Raw genomic sequence first — 12,206 nt, 5'->3', positions numbered from 1 at the left:
TGTAAGCTTTTTGGCTGAACTGGGCCCTGCCCTTTTCTACCGATCGACTCGAGCCAGAAGCGGACTCGATCGGGCGATATGGTGATCCTGGGTGAATGTTTGGTATACTTGAGTATTACCTTGAAGTCTGGTGGAGCCTGGCCAACGTCCAGGAGGGGGTGAATGAAATGAATGAACGAATGTCAATACGAATGAGGGGTTTTACTTACAAAAATGCATTTTCAAATGATTGGAGGAATAAGGGAATGAAAGGAGAATGAATGAATGAACGAATGACTCCTCGTGAGCACGTATTCTTTTAATGAATGTATTATTGCTTTATACTGTAAATGTTACTTGAATTATTGGTTATCTATGGTTAATGTATTGCGTTCATTGTTTGATTATGTGATTGGAACCTCACTGAATTTTTAGCTCATCCCTTTAGTTTTGTTTTCCTTAGCAGGGGAAGGCAAGCAAGGATGAGGGTTCTGTATAGACTAGCTTAGTCTAGATCTTTGAATTTTGTAATGGTTCTCGCCCTAGCGTTGGCACGGGCTGGATGTATGAAGAATTGAGAACCTTTGTACTCTTGAATTCGTACTCCCTTTCGAGATAGAAATGCATATAAGTTTCACGTTAAGTTTTGGATTTCGAACTTGCTTTATTTCGATTTTTTTTGTGGTTTTATTTCGAATTTGCTTGAAGTATGACTGAGTCCCGGCGAGAGTTGGGCTGACGGTCCGCCGAACCCTTTGGTTCGCCTTAGGGGGAGGTGGGGCTGTCACACATAGTACTTTTGTCTTGACTTTTCTCTTTTGGCCGATTTTGGGGAGAAACAATTTGAAAGCTTCAAACAGATTTTTGCATGGCTTGTTCTCCAGTAATGAAGACCTAATTTCATATTTCTAGTCAAGGGAACAACTGAAGATTTGGTTCAACAATAACTGTGAGATCTAAATTATTTTAATTGCTTCTTTCATTCATTAGTATTTGTATGTTTTCTACTTTTAGTGGCTGTGACTATTGTGTATGATTGAATAGTTGCATAATATTTAATTATCCACGTAGTCTATTTTCTAATTGGGGGTAGCTGAATCCGTAATTGTTTGATTACTCTCGTCTCAGTAGCAACTGACATAATTGGATTTGTGTCGGAAAAACATACAATCTAATTTAAATAAATCCTCGTTGCCTGTTTATTGATTAGAGTAGGCTTTCTCTAGTTTCTAATGCAATTTGGAAATTAAATCCTATGGTCATAGCTAAGGTTATTCCTAAATTAGGGAAATAGTCGATGGTCGTACCTTAACTATCGAAACAGTAAGAAGAGACTGACTGTCAGATCGTATCGGCAGTTAAAAATTTACTTATTAATGAATGTTGAATTTATAATTGCATCAATGATCAATTACTTGGACCATCTCTGAAGTGTATCATTGGCTAGAGTTTTCCCCATTATTTCTCTCTCTTAATTATTTTTCACAGTTGATTAATTTAGTTAGCAATTCATTAGCGTTTAATTCTCAAAACCCCCGTTTCACCTTGACTTGAAAAGGAACGAACTTTCCTAGTCCCTGAGGATACGAACCTACTTGTCCTATATACAAATTAGAGATTTTTCGTGAATAAATTCTAGTATATCAAATTTAGCGAACTCTTCGGAATCAGGGTGAATCTAGTAACCCAGTGCACATCTAGAGTCCCTACTCCAGTATTGGAATTGACGCGAAACTGCTTTTGTTGGCACTTAGGATTATTATTATTATTATTGCACAGTCTCGACACATGTCATGTGTATGCATGAGTCATGCTTTAAGATAAAAAATATATTGGATTAGCTGTTTTGAAGGGTGTTTTTGAAATATTTTACTATAGTAATGTATTGAAAATTTTTTACTGTAGATGTTTCTAATAGTATTTTTGGAGTGTTTTTGAAAATATGTTTTCGGATATTTTTAAGATTTAAAATTTTAATGGGATATTTTTAAATTTTTATAAAACTTTTAAAATTTTTAAGATTTAATAGGGTATTTGTAACATCCCGAATATTAGGAGGTTGTTTGTGAAGAAAATATTAAAGTGTATCTCTTTCGGTTTGATTTAAAACCTAATTTTGTTTTAAAAAGACTAGAAACCCTAATATTGTAGCCAAAAAAAACCCTAGTTTACTTGTGACTAACCGGTTTTCCTAAATCTCTCATATTTTAATTGAAACCCTAATTTTAATTACTGGAATTGGGGAATTCCTCACGTTTTCTTAAAAATTTCTTTTTATTTGAAAATTATCATTTATTTAAGCCCTATTATCCAATTATTCCATGATAAGTGCAAATAAATCTAGAAAGTAGAGTTTTACGCTTCGGTTTCAAGTTTGGAGCAAAATTAGGGTTTTCGCGATTTTCGCCGGATGAATTTTCGGTACAGAGTAAGGATTAATTTTGGGGATTAAAAGTGACTTTTAAGTGAGAAATAATATGTGACTAGTAGCAATGATATAAGGTTAGTGAATGGAAAGTAAAAACACTAGTACGTGAGTTTTTAAGAAAAACGGCGCGAACCGGCGGGTCCCGCGCATTACCGATTGAACGCACCACTTGACCACCATTTTTCTTACCAAACAAGCTTATTGACTTGTGAGCCAAATATCTTCTTAATTTGCAGCTGGTTTGACCGAAATTATGAGGCTAGAAATGTAAGGGAAAGAAAGAGAAAAATGGAAGGTAGCGCCACCTCAAGGCTTCTTGACCCAAGACCAAGACCATCCATTTAACTCCAAAATTCAGCAAATTTCCCCTTATTTCTGCTGCTGCTGGCCGAGAGGAAGGAGAGGGAAAACACCAAAGGAAAACACTCCATTTCTTCTTCAATCCAACAACTAAGTGAGAAATCAAACAAAACAAACCGATTAAACTTGTCCTTGAGTGATTAGTTAGTGATTTGTGGTGAGACTTTGGAAGGAGAAAGCTTGGGCTACTCTTAGTGAACTCTAGTCAAGGTAAGAAAGTTTATCTCTCCAAATTTTACTTTCAATCTTGTTAAATTAAGCTTAGCAACTTGATTTTGTGGTGGAATCATGGATGATTATCATGTTTTAGAAGTTTTCCCCTTTCTTATTTGATGAACTAGGGCTTGAGGAATTTCTGCCCAAATTGAGGTATGATGTATATATGTTGAAATTAAGGTTATAAGAGAGGCTTTGGTAGTGATTAGACCAAGAAATTAAGGAAAGTTCCACTAAAAACTAGAAATTCCAGAATCTGGAAATTTTCCCCAATATTCTGTCCGAATTTGTAACTGTATGTTAGAGGCCGAATTGGCCTTAGGTCAAAGATGGAAAGTTGTAGAGAATGGTATTTTATAGGTGCCTACAAAATTTCAGCTCAATCGGAGCAACGTAGGTCGTGAAAAGTCCAAAATACCCTTACTGTTTTAAGTATTTTCCCAGCAGTCCGTTTCATCAGTTCAGTCCAGTTTATCACGTTTTTTATTAGGATCCGTTCTGTTTTAGCTCTTGGCCAAAACATGAAAGTTGTAGTATTCTGTCTTGGCTTTCAAATTCCTCTAAGAACACTTGATTTGGACTTTTGTACACTGAGTTATGTCCATTACAGTGTAATGTGATTAAACAGCCGACGAATTGGTTTCTGGTTTAGTAATTTGAGAATTTGACCAAGTTACATTAGAAACTGGACTAAGTGACCTTCATGAACATTGTAGCCCTGTGTCTTAGCTTCGAAACGGCATAGGTTGTGCCTCAATCCGATAAGCGTAGCCTTGGATATGTTATTTCCGCATTCACACATCAAATCTGTTTTGTGCTAGATTGAATTTCTGCACTTGCTATTGTTGTGAATCTTATTATTATGATATTGTGAGCCTATGGAACGGCTCTTGTCATGAATTGCTGATATATGTGATGTTGGGTTTTGGTTGAGAAAAATAATGAAGCCTAAATGGCTGGAAAATTAGGTAAACACAAAGGGCATGCTGCCCGAATTTACGCTCGAGGACTATATAAATACACTTGCGATTTGGGTCGAATTGATATGAATAGTACTTGAACCATCTAGGGTACTTGAGTCTTCTTGTTTCGAGGTATATAAGTAAGGATTTGGCCGAATTTGTACCCTTGAGAAATGAAATAATGATTGCTCGAAGTATGTTTTCCTTATACTTTCAACTCGCAAGACAATTTCAAGTATAAATATTATAAAGTTTTACTGTTTAAAAAGGCGAGCAAGTGTTTCACGACTACTCTCCAAGTGAATTTCGATTTCTTGATTTTGATTGAATGAAACGTCTAAGTTTCGAATCTTAGTCATATTTCAAAGTTCTCAAATTGAATTTTTATCGCAGATCTGGACTCCAAACCTGGAGTATAACTGAACGTGAATACTAGAAGCACTATATCTTTTGGTGAGTGCTTTCAAATACCGAATTGCACTAGATACTTGAACTTGATACGTGACCAATATGAGTACATGTTATATACGTGAATTGATAGGGCAAGGGTGTACTTTATCGCACTTGCCCTTACGTGATATACTTGTTTATTGATTGCAATTGACTTGATATACTTGTTTATGAGGTGCGCACTTCCTGGAATTCCAGAAACCCTGAGACGAGTTACTCTAGTCGAGCCGGCAAGGGCTTGGTCGATTGGGTAACGAGCCCTGGGTCTCTTGCTTTGTCGAGTGGAGTGATATCTCCTCGACTAATCGGTATACTCGAGTATTACCACCCGTGTTTATTGAGGATTTTGGGCCCAGTAGGGGGTGTGAATGGTGGACGGAGAGTAGTGTAAGTGGTGTTCTACTGGATTGGTTCCTTTACTTGAAAGTTGACGGAGTGTCAACTACTACGTGATCAAGCAAGCTCCTGATGATGAATGGAAGTTGGCTCCTGAGAGCCATCCGTATCCTTATGCTTTGGAATGATTATTGTTTATTGGATTATTGTTTCTTCTGAAAACTTTTACACTCGCTCATTTTGAGATTGCTACTTGAAGTGTTATTGCTCACTTTTATGAACTCTTCATGCTCGTTACTTTGCTATATCGAAAACTTGTACTTATAAATAATGGTCAATTTGCTATTTGGAACCTCACTGGGCTTTTAGCTCATACCACGTTATTTGTTCTCCTTACAGGGGGTACGAGCGAGGAATGAGACATGTAAAGACTAGCATAGTCTAGTTGTTTTTGACTTTTGACTTTTGACTTGTACTCGCGCTATTCCTCGAATAGAATGTTTTGTATTTGGATTGTATACGCCTTGAACCAGTTTGAGTATATTAAGGCTTTGTACCTTGATTTGTATCAATGTAAATTATAAGTTTGAATTGTGGGTGTTATTTATGGTTCATGGATGTGTGCACATGATTTGGGTGAGTGAGTCCTGGCGAGAGTTGGACAGGCGGTCCGTCAAACCCTTTGGTACGCCTCAGGGGGAGGTGGGGTAGTCATAGTATTTTTGAAAAACTGGTCAGCAACCAGAGAGGGGGGGAGAGGGAAGGGGGGTTGCGAGAAAGGGTGGGAGGAGGGAGGAGAGAAGAAGGGGTGGTGGCAACGGCTGGCGGTGTATGATGAAAGTTGGTGGTAGTGGTGGTGGTTGGTGATAGGTGAAAAAGAAAGAAGGCGTTTTATTATTTTTTTTTAGTGTATTTGAGATGTGTTGCTTTTTTAAGTTATTTTTTGGAATTGTTTTTAGAGTTTATTACTATAGATTTGAAAGACGAAATCAATTTTTCAACAAACTCTTGAATTCAAACAGGGCAATACAAAATTGTCTTTAGAAAGTATGAAACATATTGAATTAGTAGCAACCTGATAAGCAGCACTTGCTGCCCCAAAGATGAATTCAGAGGGCAAATTCGACCGGTGGATTTCCATCTGCTTAACACAAAACCTTTGTAGAAAAAGAGGTATTTATGCAAGTGGAGAAGATATAGATAAATAACTGGATGATGCTCAATTGTAAGCCCTGCTATATATAGCAAATATACTAATGAAGCATGTTAAGGTTGGAGAGGAAAACGCGAAACACGGGTCCAGTGCCATGAATTGGACAGGATGGAAGCATCTGTCCAATTAGATTTTGGTTCACTTGAGTTTCTTGACTTTCACAAGATTTAGTATGAATTTGCATAACAGGTACATTCTATTGGTTCATATGAACAAATTTAAAGTGTACAAGAAATGCATAATGATTGTAAAACAATCACAAAAAACTGGGATAAATGTTTAACTGGAGCGTAGGTTATAGACAAATCAAATAGCACCATATATTGCTCGCCAAAGTGTAAAGTGCTGCAGTGATTCAGAAGGTGTGAAACTTCGTGGATGAGAGCATCTGGGATAAATGGATTATGTTTTATTCATTCTTCAAAATGTAAACTTCAAAATCATTTGTAAAAAGGTGAACTATTGTTCATAATTCTTTCATATAATTAGGAAGCAAAAGTAAAAATCAAATGCACATGTAATTAGCAAGTTTGAATCGTGTCACGATATGGATAATTTCTAAATAGTTAGAAATGACATATAAAGGAAATTGAAAATTTTTCCTTGCACTGAGTTGATTATTGAATGTGATATAACTAATGTATTTATCTAAAATTATTTTGTAAAATTCTTAGAAGAGTACAAAAAGAAAAAAAAAGAATACTAAATATAGGAGTACAAATTCCATATCTTGTCCCTCATATTTCACAAAATGAATTTTTTTGTCCCTAACATTTCGCAAAATGAAAATTTTCATCCCTCATTGATCATGTGTAAACATAGTTTTTTCTTGTTTTTAAAAATTCATGTATATATCTATTTGATTTTGTACAAATAGCATATAATATATGTCTATTTGAATTCAACAAAACCATCTAATTGAAGTTGTAGGTGAAATTAAAGACAATTATATTACATTCTATTCATACTATTCAGGTGAAATCAAATAGATATATACATGAGTTTAAAGAAAAAGTATTTGTATACATGATCAATGAGGGATAAAATTTTCATTTTACGAAATGTGAGAAACGAAAAAATTCATTTTGTGAAATATGAGGGACTTTGGATTGGATTATGTAAGTTTTGATTTGATAATGTTGTCCCTCAAAAATAATCACTTACAAGGTACGTGGTGGATTCCGGCCAAAAATAGTCGGAAACCTAGGTAGAGATCAAATTTGGTCAATGTGAATTTGTAAGAGATGTAAAATTATACTTTTAAAAGTGATGAGCGAAAAAAGTCATTTTACAAAATATAAGAAACGTTTTGATTGATTTTTCCTACCTAAAATTATCGCATACACCGTTGGTCATTTGCACTTCGGTCCCTCCTACGTTAAAAATATACACTTTCATTTTGCAATTTCAGCCTTTCATTAATTCTCCATTACGCCTTCTTTCCCATTCCCCATATTTATATTGATACCCCTCTTCTGGCCACTAAGCTATTCAGCTAAACCCAACCCGCGTTAGATATCAGTCCACAGACTTTCTGATATTCATACATCAGCCATCTTTATTGGAAACCACGCTTTGGGGCTTCTTATCCATACAGCAGCACATCGTTCCCATAGTAGGAGCACAAGTACTATTCCGACCATACACGCTTCCATTGTCAACGGTACTCTTGAATATGGATATTTTCTGAGGGTATAAATTTTCCCAAAAATAGTAAATAACATTAAGTATTTATTGAATTGTATTTATTAAATTTTCTACCTAAAATTAAAAAACTTTAGAGATCACGTTTGTTTTGATCGAAACATTTGCGACCAATTTAATGCACAAGTCAAATATTAGGGGACCAAAACTACATTTCTCTTAATTTCCTATCTTCACTCTTCCACAAAGCTGTGTCTATGTTCAGTGTTTTGAAAATTGGACCGGACCGGCCTGTTCGATCGGTTGAACCGCAAACTGGCCATGGCACCGGTCTGGTTCTATAATAGTGTTGACATTGTCAGAAAACCGGTCAAAATCGGTCAACTCGTGAAAAACCGCTGAACCGGATTGAACCGGTGGTTTCTGATTTTCAAGTTTCCCTCTTTTTTTTTTAAAGTTTTGCAAAATGCAACTATTAAGATTTGAATTCAAGACCTTTGTAATAGGAGACCAATGTAGTAACCATTGCACCATCACATCTTATTAGTTTTTTTTGATAACTTATTTATATAAAACAAACACCCATATTTCTTTTTTTCATTTTTTTTTACAAAATTTCATTCTCTCATGACTGTTTCTTTTTAATCTTCAACTCTCTCTCTCTCCTCTTTTCTTTTGTCACTCCCTTTTTAATCAAACCTCTTTAGTTTTAATTTATTGATGTTTTCTTCCATCTTTTAATTTTGTTTTTGTCCATCAAATTGAAAAAAGTTAAAAAGAATTATTTTTCTTTAACCCAAATTATTTAATGCCACAACCACTCACTTTTATCTCATTTTTTGTTTATTATCAAGTTTGCATTTCTATTTTCGATTCTCTTGACTTCCTTCAAACTCTAAACTTCCTTTTTAAAATTGTAATATCTAAATATCAAAAACGTAAATTAAAATTTTAAGTTCACAATGTCTAAATTCTCATAGACGTGAATTTTGTATAATTTCAAAATATTGTGATATTTTTGGGTTGGATTTAAGATTTTTTTGGTAGATATAATTGAAATTGAGATGAAATTTATTTGTTTCAACTTATAATTTAAAATTTTTATTTTTTGAAAATTCAAGTTATTCAAAAATAGTAAACTTTTTATCATATAAAGTTTTAAATTAGTCCATTGCATGTCTTATTTTGTGCATATATATATTTATATAAATTATTTTTTAAAAAATTCATTAAACCAGAGTCAAACCGGTCCGACCGATTGAATCTCGACCTTTTCACTTCACCGGTTCAATTGACGGTCCGAGTTTTAAAACATTGTCTATGTTATCAAGTTTTGCAATTAAATGGTTGCCAGATATTTGGGGCGGAAGATTTCTTGATGAGTCCAAAAGTATTGTGTCTGGATTGCATTTTTTTGGATTTTTTGTAAAAAAATTACTGTAGCGATTTGATGTTTGTGAAGTAAAAAGGTGATAGAGAAATGCGTTCATGAAAAAAGTAGCAATTTTTTGAAGAAAAATGGCTGTCCAAACACAGGACCAACTTTATAACTCCTGGCATTTCCCCTTGCAATTATTTGCGTGTGAACGGCACATATTTCTGAATAGTTTATTTAATAGGTGGGCTGCACATTTCTTGATGATTCCACAAGCCTTAAATGGTAGGGTATTCTAACAACTACATGATTGTTACTTTGTCGGCGACTTTCTTGTACTTTTTCTCGTGTGATTCCACTGCTGGGAAAACGGGTTTCATACCTCAATTTCTAAAAGTTAAAAAGGTTACCATAGAAACATTCGTCTTCGAGCAATGCTGTTGATTTGCAAAGCACAAAAGAATGTAAATATGACTCGTATAATTAATAATTATACGAAATCTTGGCTTCTGCTGCAGCCAAGATCAGACAAATATCATATGGCCGTTAATTTTTAAAATTAACAAAATCATTTTTTTTCCTTTTCAAATTTAATGGCCTAGATAAAAAAAATTACATAATTTGAGCCGTTTATTGTAAATTTCTTTTTTCCAAAATATTCCTTTTAAATTGAATGTCCCAAATCAAAGCGTACATTAGGTTGGTCTAATTTGGACCAATATTTTTTTTTAATTTATTCTAAAAGGCGAAAGAATAGTTTGCTCTGTGCTAACCGTGTGGCAGCGTGGTTGGACCATTACTTGTACTGTACTATTCAGAGGAAGGGCACCTATATTATCCATACAATAATAAGGGGAGAAAGGTGGCAATTAGGGTAAACATTTTATATCATTTTTAAATTTTCATTTTTGTTCTTAAAAAAATTAATTTTTGTTATAATCACCAAATCACATTTACTAATATATTCTCTCATGCCTCCCTTAAATATTGTAACTACCAAATTAATTATAACTATATTAAAGAAAAATTACTAAAAAAATGCAAATCTTTTCATGAAGAATTTTATATAAAATTTAATTTTGTAAAAACAAAGTTAATATATTCACAAAAATTAATAATTATTTCTAAAATGCACACACATTAGGTGTGCCCAGAACACTAGTACTTAATTATGTGACAGCATGAGTTGATATAATTATTAGAGCAAAAAAAAAAAAAGAAGTAATTATTAGTGCAATTATATCTAAATGACAAACTTTTTAGCCTAAAAACTTGAACCAAAACAACAAAAAATTTTAAAAAATCTGCTAGAAACAAGAAGTCGCTAACTTTATGGTGGTTTGACACCTTCGTGGAGACGAAAACAACCAAACTTCTCAATCGTGGGATTTGTAGCTGTATGAAAGGCAAACTAATTAACAAATTTAAACTTTCAGTAGCAATATCATATCACATTATCCATTTAAGAACAATTTGCATATGCTTAATAAGGAAAATATGCTATTAATTAACAATTCAATATCTAGTTGTGCAACATGCTGATGTAGGAAAGGTCAAGGAACGAGCAACGTGCAAAACATGTTGCTGACTAAAGCTGTTTCAGCGATTGTTCATAATGATAAACCAACTACTCCTAGAGTTGTTAGTCACCAAAAAAGTTTTAAAACTCTGATTGGGTGTAGGTCAATTGATCAAATCCTTTGGTCTGTATTCTAATATCCAGACTTTCCTTGAAATATTTCTTAGGAGTAGTTATAGTATAGAATATATCGTGTCAATAAAAAAAAGATTGTTCATAATGATAATGTGCAAAACATGTTGCCGACTAAAGTTGTTTTAGCAATTGTTCATTCATCATTATCCACTAGAGATGTTTTCAGGTTTTTTTTTCTTTGTGCATCATTAATATTCTTTGACTCCTTGGCTATCTTTGCTTTCAATGAATCAGCATTTCACACACACACACACATACAAGTGTATATATGTATATGTATATATCCATAGATACACACATATATATACATATGTGTATATATGTGTGTGTATATATATGTGTGTATATATGGATATATATACATATGTATATATATATGTGTATATATGGATATATACATATATACACACATACATATATATATGTATGTATATATATATATATACATATATATGTGTATGGATATATACATATATACACACATACATATATATATGTATGTATATATATATATACATATATATGTGTATATATATATATGTGTATTTATGGATATACACATATATATGTATGTATATATATATATACATATATATGTGTATGGATATATACATATATACACACATACATATATATATGTATGTATATATATATATACATATATATGTGTATATCCATAAATACACACACACACACACATATATATATGTACACATATATACATATATATATGTGTGTGGGTGTGTGTGTATTTATGGATATACACATATATATGTATATGTGTGTGTGTGTGTACACATATATATATATATATATATATTATATACACATACATATATAGTGTTAGGTTTATGAGTAAAAGGTTGTATCCCACATTGGTCCAAGAGATGGAGAAAGAACGGTTAATATGTAAATAAGGGTTCAAAACCTAATAGCTTAAACTTTTGGGTCAGAATTGGATTCGTGACTTACATATTGCGCTCTTTGGTGAACTCTCCCGAGGTGTTTCTCCCTATCAAATTGGTATCAAAGTTTCAGGTTGCGAGACTGGGTTACTCATGGGCAAGTGAATTCTTCTCGGAGTTGGACCGGTGAAAATTCTCTTCTTGATAGTGGATCGAAGTATCAAAGTGCTAAGGAGTTTGGCTAGTGTTGGACCAGGTGTGCCATGAGTTTGGCAGGGGGTCCAGTTGGGGTTAGACCGAGGAGTCAAGAGTTGGCAGAGGTCCAAAATGCAGTATGGATGTTGAAGAAGAGTGGATCCATGTTTGGGAGAAGAAGTGACCTTGGTGATAAAGGTGAGCTTGCATTAAGTATTAAAGTGGGTTCGAAGAAGGGTTTGTAAATTTAACTTTAATATGAGGGTTACTCATGAAGGAGAAAATTTGTTATGTTCATGAATAAAGGATTGTGTCCCACATTGGTCCGATGGAGAAAGAGCGGTTAATATGTAAATAAGGATCCAAAATCTAATAACTTAAGTTTTTGGATCAGAGTTGGATTTCTAACTTATATATTAGCTCGTCGGT

This window comes from Coffea eugenioides, chromosome 2 (assembly GCF_003713205.1).
Source record: "Coffea eugenioides isolate CCC68of chromosome 2, Ceug_1.0, whole genome shotgun sequence".
NCBI classification, from domain to species: Eukaryota; Viridiplantae; Streptophyta; class Magnoliopsida; order Gentianales; family Rubiaceae; genus Coffea; species Coffea eugenioides.
Note: the sequence above shows the minus strand (reverse complement) of the source record.